This window comes from Aptenodytes patagonicus, chromosome 2 (genome assembly GCF_965638725.1).
Source record: "Aptenodytes patagonicus chromosome 2, bAptPat1.pri.cur, whole genome shotgun sequence".
NCBI classification, from domain to species: domain Eukaryota; kingdom Metazoa; phylum Chordata; class Aves; order Sphenisciformes; family Spheniscidae; genus Aptenodytes; species Aptenodytes patagonicus.
Window position 1 is genome coordinate 86,543,029 of NC_134950.1, and position 9,065 is coordinate 86,552,093.

The window sequence follows — 9,065 nt, forward strand, 5'->3', positions numbered from 1 at the left end:
GAATTCTTTGGAATTAATAGAAATGAAGACTATCACTAGTATGATCTCTTCCATAGGCCAAATAAGCAACAAGAAATAACCTCATGCTAGATGGTGACAAACAATGAAGCAGAGACATATGTTTGTTCTGTTCCCCAAGCATAAACAGAACACAGTTTCCCTGACTAATAAATTTATTTTCATTTTAATTAAAACAGAATATTTAGTTACATTTCCTCTGTTCTGTCAAAGAATTAAACAGAAAAATGGCTAGCAGGGGAAAAAATGATAACATTTTCTTTATTGCCCAAATTGTACACATAATTGATTACTACCCATCTGTTCACTAAAGGTGTAGGAAAGACACATCATATAAAGCCTTATTCCCATAAAAAGGCTTGCTAAAGTACTTTGCTTCTGATCCCGTATCTCCCAAAATGAAAGAAGTTTTTCACAAAGTAGAATCTGTCAGTTCTCTTTCGATATAACATTAGATGAACTATTGTTATTATTTTACTCTTCTGATTCTTTCTACCATTAAATCAAAACTACTGAAGAGTGGCTCCCTCTGAGGAAATGATCACAATGGAAACTCCATAGATTTTAACCGAGAAGGAACAATTAAATAACAGAGTCATGTGCAAGACACAACAAAAGACTCCACTCACTTTCTCTGGTAGTAAGCCTAACTACTGAGGTTTGATTAATGCATATGGTCCAGGAAGGTAATAGTTTTGCTTTAAGGAATTCAAGAAATGGATAATCAGCCACTGCCCTTGGTAGTTTATTCCAGTGGTTAATGGCTCCTGTACTGGGTAATCTTCATTTACTGTCTTACAGTAGTTTTTAAGAAAAACTGTTCAATCTACAACACGAATAGTAGGACAGTATGCAAGTTGACAGATGATACCATATTGGAGGGAGTGGTTAATGCACTGTAGGGATGGGATGACGTTCAGAGGAACTCCAACAAGCTGGGGCATGGCCACTGAGGTGGTTTGGATGCTGGAAGATCTGATATACACAGAGAGGCTGGGTCTGTTATGCCTGGAGAAGAGAGAGAAGACGCAGCAGGGATCTAATCACAGTCTGCCAGTACCAGAAAGGGAGCAGTAGAAGAGACAGAGCCAGGCTGTCCTAGGAGGTGCACAACAACAGGATGAGACAGTGGTCACAAGTGGCAATAAAGGAAACTCCCATTGGACATAAGAAGGCAGCTTTTTACAGTGAGCAAGGTTAAGCACTGGGAAAGGTTGCTCAGAGACATACTACAGTATGATTTTCAAAAGATTTGAAGATTTTCAAAACTCAACTGGCCAAAGTCCTATGCAATCCAATTTAATTTTGAAGTAAGACATGCCTTAAGGAGGACTTTCAATCTAAATTTTTCTTTGAAACTGCAAACTAAGCTAGATATCTTAAAAACAGACCAGTCCTTTCTTTTTCCTTTCCTATATTGACAATAATAAAAATATTCTACAAGTTAGGCACCTGCAATAACTCTGCATTCAAGAGAGTCACACGATGAACCAGCCAGTCTCTTATTTCTCATGTGGTATGAAATTCTATTCTCAATTGGCTGTGCTGAAGACCATCAAGTCAAATTCTTGGCTCTATAGGATCAGCAATGAGAAAAGGGAAAAATAGCAGAAACTTGCATTTACTACTAAAATGAACAGACGTAGCTATATGCATCCAGAGAACAGATCTATGCGATAAGAAAAGTACTGTTTTTACAATATTAATTTCTGGTGTAGCAGAAAAACATGATCTAAACCCATAACAATATTTAAAATTATGGTTGATAAGGAAGAATTAAGCAGTTGATCTTTAAAGAATTTTTAAAACAGAAATTTTTAACAGCAAGTTTTTCAAAGCTAAAAGTTTATTTAGTATTTCCTTCCAGTCCTTTATAATACAGGGCTATAGATTACTGACCCTTTCTCATTCTTCTAAATGCTTCGATAAAACTGGAAGTTTATTGCTGTAAATGAAAACTCGGTGTACAGTATGCATATTTTTACACATATAACATTTCACTGCTTGTATTTTAACACTTGCAGTGTGTGGACTGTTTTATGTTCAGATGATTCAAGTTAATACTAGTTAATATTAATTTCATTTAATATTCATTTGATTTTGACCTTACTTGCATGCTACATTGTACCACATCTAAAAATATTTTTATCAGTGGCATTTAATGGAATCAGTACATCATCATAACCTAAATGAACAGGCAAAAATTGATCTCCAGCATTGTCCTGTTCTGTCCCAATGCAATATCAGTATTAATAAACAGACATTATTAAATTCCAACACAGAGATTATGAAATTTAGGGTTTTATTTCCATGGCCAAGACCTAAGTCCTTTAGTATTTCTTCTAATTAATAATGTATTTTCTAATTTCATTGCTTGCACTGTAATGCATGTTTTTTAACCCTATCCGTTGTAAAAGGCTCATGACTATCACCACAGTTGGAAGATAAACCACTCCTTAGCTAATGTTACAGTTATTAACATGCTTCTATTACTTTTATGGAAATATAAGTCCAAAGAGCCTGTTATAGAATATATATTTTCAAAAATACTTAGGGGATAACTCGGACTTTTCTGTCTGGGAACAGCAGAAAGATTTCTCTAAAATCCTCATACTGCTAAGGAGAAGGAAGAAGGATCCAGAAGCAGAAACACTGCTTGAGAGCAGCTGCCTTCCAAGGCTGTCCAAACTCTTTCCAAAGCCTAGAGGGGGAAGCCAGAGGATGTGCTAGGTGCAGCACCCAGCTGCACTGGGGTGATCCTGAGGGACACTGCAAGCCTGAGGGCAGCAGGCTACCCAAGAATCAGACACACTGCTAGCACTGCACGCATTACACCAGCTACCACAGTCTAACTCAGGAGTAGATATACACAAGCGAAAGAAGCTTGAAGACCTATAACGTGTTCAGGGACTTATACTTGCAACACAATCATCTGATACACAGAACTTTTCTTCTTTTTTTCTCTTTTTTTTTTTTTCTGGTCACACCTCTACCTCCTGTGGGTAGGGTTTGCTCCAAGATTCATTTGTTACCATGTGCAAAAACTCTTAAGAAATCCTTGCTGAGTTAGATTTACTCAGTGAGCCCAGCAGCACAACAAGACAGGGAAACACGTAGCCCTTGGCATCTCCGAAGGGTGACCGAGCACTGGGGACAGCTCTGGGGGGGAACATAACAGAAGGCGAAGCCGTCTGGCTTTCAGACCAGCAAAGGTCAGCTTCAGAACTGACGGATACCTTCACTTTAAACTGCTGATGGTACTGATAAGCGTTCATATAAATGGATGAATTTCAAAGTACTGCAAAAGTCTACAGTCAACTTAAAAAGCCTTGGTAGAACTTTGACAAGACTTAGGAGAGGGAATTTGAATATTTTTTGCAAAAAAAGTCTCATTTCTTTCACTACACTCTTCCCTCAAAACCAGTGATATATAATGCAATAAATATGTAGATAAAACCAAACGCTAGTGCCTGATACAGATAAGACTATTTTCTTATTAAAGTTACCATCATTTAAGCATTTAGAGCATCTTAAATGCAACTAAAACATAGTAGTAACTGCATAGTAATCATACGTAGACAGAAAAATCTGCAAATAGAAAAAAAAAACACTGAATAGTTTTAAAAAATGTATTTGTTTTTCCCAAAAAATTCACAAAAATACCTGAAAAACAGGTTTCCTTCTTAGTTATACTCAAGAGAAATGTTATTTTTATTCTGTAATGGAAAGAAAGCCAATCATCTGTATACTGCAGTTGGTTCTGGTTTTGAATTTGCAATGTCCTTATCTATCTTCTATCTTTAGTGTTGTATTGTTATAATGTCTTGTATGTTACATGGCTTATCAAAACAGTATCCTATGTCTTCATTGCTGATACTATCTTGTAAGTTATCTAAAAACTATAGAATAGACCAAATTATGAAAAAAATGGGTGAGAAATTATTTTTATTGATGCATGATATGCCAAAAATTAGGACTATTAAATTGATGACTCAAGTCTACTGTGATTAAAAATTGTTGATTGACTTGTAAAATGGACAGTATTTCATAATGCCAGAGAAATATCAATAAATAAGCAGCAGTCATGACTGACTATTTTTAGAGATTGAAACCTCATTAATGCCTCAGAGATACCATCATTTTTTGTGCACGTTGAAGTGACATCCCATGTGGCTTTTAGGTATGCCCAGAACATTTCTTGAAAGAAATTTCTGGCTTACCTTAAAATAGAGAAAATGTCTTTATAACATGTTGCAGGTTTCAATACATTTTAAGCACTAGTCTGTCTTTTCAGCTGGCACATTTTCTTTGAAGAGTAACATGTTGAACTAATGTTTTACGTGAGAAGCTCTAGAGACAGAACGATCAAAATGCTCTTAATTGACAATGTTTAAAGGAACAAAACCATACTGGAATGATTACAGAGATTACACTCCTGGCTTGCCTGATAAGTTGGATATAACTGCCAATATAGAAGTTGAAAAATAAAAAAGTTTAGTCACTGTCAAAGACATCATCCTCAAAATGGACACCCTCCTGCATGTTTCATAGCTGCCAGCTGAAAGATGCACGAACATCAACGTACACCTTTTTGCTCTTTCTTATAGAGGCAGTCTGCAGATAAAGTCTCTGAAATAAGTTTATTTCTTTCCTCTGATTAAGAAAGAAGGCAAAACACACTGTAAAAACTCCAATTATGGAATTCTTATTTCTGTAGTATCTGTAGCTTCATTATCACCCTTTCCTTCTTTCCCTCTTCCACCCTTGGTGGAATTCTTTGGGTTCTCAGAGTATCAGAGTATCTTTGGTATCTCCTGTACTCCATTGTTTAATAACAGATGTGAGCTTCAGTATCAAATTGTTTAATGGAGCACATGGTCATGACTTTTATTGCTTTTTAGAGTTTTTTATTTTGTTTTGGCAATAAAAGAAATTTCTTTACATTCCACTGATTTCAATGCCATCATGCACCAGAAAAGAGACACGTACTTTTAGGAGACCGATGCTTTATGCAGTTTCAGTTTTTGTGATCATAATATCAGATTAGTCTCTGGACTCTGCAAAGATTCATATGTATGGCCTAATTATTCTACAGTGAGCAACTTCCATGATTACAGTGAGAAAAATTGTGTCTCCATGTGCTTGCGGGATCTTTAAAATGTTACTGCTGATCTACTTGCAATAGTACACTTTTAGGACATTTATATAGGTTAGATTTTACAAATGTTATCACATACTTAAACTTTCAGAAACATACCACTATTTCTTAATTAATTAAAATGCTGTTTTCATATTTAGTAGGAATTACTTGTGACAAAAATAGAAGTTTTTGTTGGAATATGTGCATTTCCTACAATGCTAAGAGAATAATTAATACACTTTCCAGCAGCAATCTGGAGATCATTTAGCAGTGAACACTAGAGATATACTAAAATAATTTCTGTTAATTGTTTTACAAACTCAAGATCAAGTCCTGTAAGGTATTACACTGAGGAGCCCCATAGCACATTCAATTCTCCATTAACTTCACTGAAGCTACAGTAAGCAAGAGTTCACCAACTCTTTACTTCACAACCAAGATTTAAGTCATCTGCTTTGAACTGTGTCAACATGATTAATTACATAAAGAACTCATTAGTGGGACCTTTTAAAGATACAGAGATAAATGGAATGAGAATTGGGAATTAAATTCTGCTACTGTTAACAAATTTCACTACTATTTCCACATACCATGTACAAATTTACATTACAGTCGATGGCCATCTAGCAGTTGGATCACTACAGAAAGCAATTTGCTAGCAGATTAAAGATAGACAAAACAACACTTACATCTTCAGCATACAATTTGTATGTAAAATACTCCTACTGTGGAGATTTATTCTCTGTGTGTGAAAAGTATTACAATGTTCTGCAAGTTCTAGGAGTAAACAACCATCAGTCAATGTAGCTCTGCAAAGATATATATGTATATATCTGGCTGCCGAATCAAGAAAAAGACCACACCACGCTAAAAAGAAGATATTTAGATACACTCACACAAGTGATTCACTGAAAGAACTTAGGGTAACTTCTCTGTATCTCTGTCAAAGGATCTTATGCAATATAGAAGATGTTGGTTTTTTCCATCCTAAAACTTAAAACTACTTACTACCTTTTCTGGTTTTCTTTCGTATAACCAGGGAAAATATTTTTAGAATTCTTCCTCTGCAATTATTTCTCTTTCAGGTCCCTCATATTGTGAGATTGTCCATAATATACAAAAAAGTGCCTGTTGGGGAAACCACAGAAGTAGACCCCTCCATCTCTCAGGATTTGCTATTTTTTTTTATTCCTGTCTCATTTCTAGGGTTGAAACAGGGATCCTGTGATATATTTGTATTTTATTCCCTTGAAAAATTATCTCATTCAATTCCCTAGCCTTTCTTAGAATGGCTTCTTTTTGACAGAAATAGTAAAACCTTATTTTTAAGCCTTTTTGTCTGCCACTAGCTCTTGCAGAATAGTAGTGTACTCCATATGTCTTTACCATTAGAATTTCATCTGTATCTTTCAGTTTTGATGCTTTTAATAGGTGTTAAATAAAGTTAGGTTCAGAGTTTTCAGGTATTACTTTTATTCATACTATACCCTCTTTGTCTATTTTCAGCGTCACTTTAAAATGATTTTGGTTTTTTTCTATATCTTTATTTTTCATTCTTTCCTGTTTGCATTTTTTCCCTTCGTTCTCAGTATGGGAAATGCAAATTTCAAAATATTTACTGGTTTTGGCTGTGGCCATTTCTTTTGTTTGCTCTCACATTTTAAAATTCACATTATTTCTTACAACGCATTTGCATTGCTGGTACATTTTTTTACCCTTTTTTTTTTCCTGCCTGAGTAAGACTGCTACAACAATATCTTAGTCCTTGGAGATCAAGAAAAGACCTCTTTTTGCTATAAGAGCTGTCTCGGAATAAAATTCATATTTTGAGCTTCTTACATATGCTCTTCCTTTTCAAAGGAATGGATAGATTAAAAAGTTAAAAGATTCTGTCCCTGTTCCCTCTTTGTAATTTTGCCTTCAAACAATTATTGCTGAATACCAAGATTCTTTAAAGTTGCCTATACTGAAGAGGAGAAGGATGTGATTGACAACGTCATTCCTCAAACACAATGGCCCTTTCTACTGCCACAGTAGAGCAGATTCTCTGTGGTCTGTGCAGAGCTTTCTTGAGAATTGATGGGGACCATAAAGTGAACTACTACTTTCATTATATTGCACTTCAAATGCAAGATGTATTTCTTCAGCCGCATCTTCTCTAATATAAACATAAACCTAAATTTACTTTTGCATTTCTACACAAAGTCGTACATCACACACATGCTTGCAAGATAACGAGGGACAAAACAGCAAGAAAGACTACTCTTTTTGGCATAAGTGCAGACTAATACAAACATAAATGCTTGTGACATTGGTTTAGGGCTACTGGTCTTTGGAAAATGTTCTGACCGTTTCCCTATCAGAAAGGCACAGAAAAATTTCCATGAATTCAAAAAATATTAAATAATTTTTTTCAAGGGAAATAATTGACTGATGAGGCAGGAATTATATATATTTGTTTTACAGAAAGGGAAGAAAATTTGTTTAGGATGATCTAAGGAGATAGAAACAGATTAAGTCATCCCATATGAAACATTCTCTAAAAAAAACAGAAAAAAGAAAGGTCCCAGCCCCCTCAAACATTGTTTTATTATTTCCATTGCAACTGAGCCTGACTGACCACTCAGGCTTGAGTATCTGTTGCCCACTTTACTCAAATATAACAAAAAAGATAAGAAGTTTACAATATAACAAACCATTCCAATTTAAATGGAATAACTGAGGAGTATAAACTTTGATACTGTGGTTTACCCTGTTCTTCAGATGAGAGCATGCAAATCAGATGGTTTGGGGTACTTACTACGTCTTATCTCTGGAGTATAATACTGAAGGTCATTGCTTGAAATAAATGGGATTTAAGTATTTCTTTAAATTCTTTGTTGAACATGCAATTATATATATGTTTTAAACATACAAGGGAAAAAAGCAGAAAAGGAAAAGGCATCTACAAGAAGTTTCTTTATCAAAATAAGTATTAATTCCCAACTAGTTATACACAATAGGAGCTAGGTGAAACAGCTAAATGATTCAGTGATCAATAAGATTATACAGTTGTATTTTTATAAGTAGATACCCTTTTCCATGCTTCCAAAGCACTGGAGCCCAAGGTTATCTTATCAATGTATTTAAATCCCTGAAGGGAGGGTGCAAAGTAGGCTGAGCCTGGTTCTTTTCAGTGGTGCCCAGTGACAGGACCAGAGGCAACAGGCTCAAATTGAAACACAGGAGGTTCTCTCTGAACATCAGGAAACACTTTGTTACTGTGAGGGTGACCAAGCACTGACACAGGTTGCCCAGAAAGGTGGTGGAGTCTTCATCCTTGAAGATATTCAAAAGCCTTCTGGTCATGGTCTTAGGGAACTGGCTCTAGGTGGCCCTGCTTGAGCAGTGGGGTTGGACCAGATGACCTCCAGAGGTCCCTTCCAACCTCAACCCTTCTGTAATTCTGAGATTCTGTTCCTTTGGTCTACAACACATTATTTCTGTTTGTCAGAAAAATTATCCATTCTAATCAGTCTTAATGTTCTATTTATTTAATGAATTTCAGTCATCAGCACATTAAAGACTATCCTCTTCTGGGACAGTCCCAGCTGTAGTTTGGTCTGAGTCTGTTTCCCCCCCCTTGTTCTGATACTGTCTTCCCTCTTTCCCAAATACGTGAGGCAAAAACTTCAGCAAGTATTCCACCAGGTACTGGTAACCGCTACCGCTTCCTGACACTCCTCAACTCTCATGTTTTTCACTGCATTTGCACATCACTGCTCCTGTCCAGTCTTTATTCCTTTTTTTTCTTCCTCTATTTCCAGCAGTGCTTACCCATCTGTTTCCCTGTAAAATGCCACTCCCTCCTCTCTTTCTTCTCAAGTCACTTGCACATAATAGGAAAACCTGAAATTTAATCAAATTA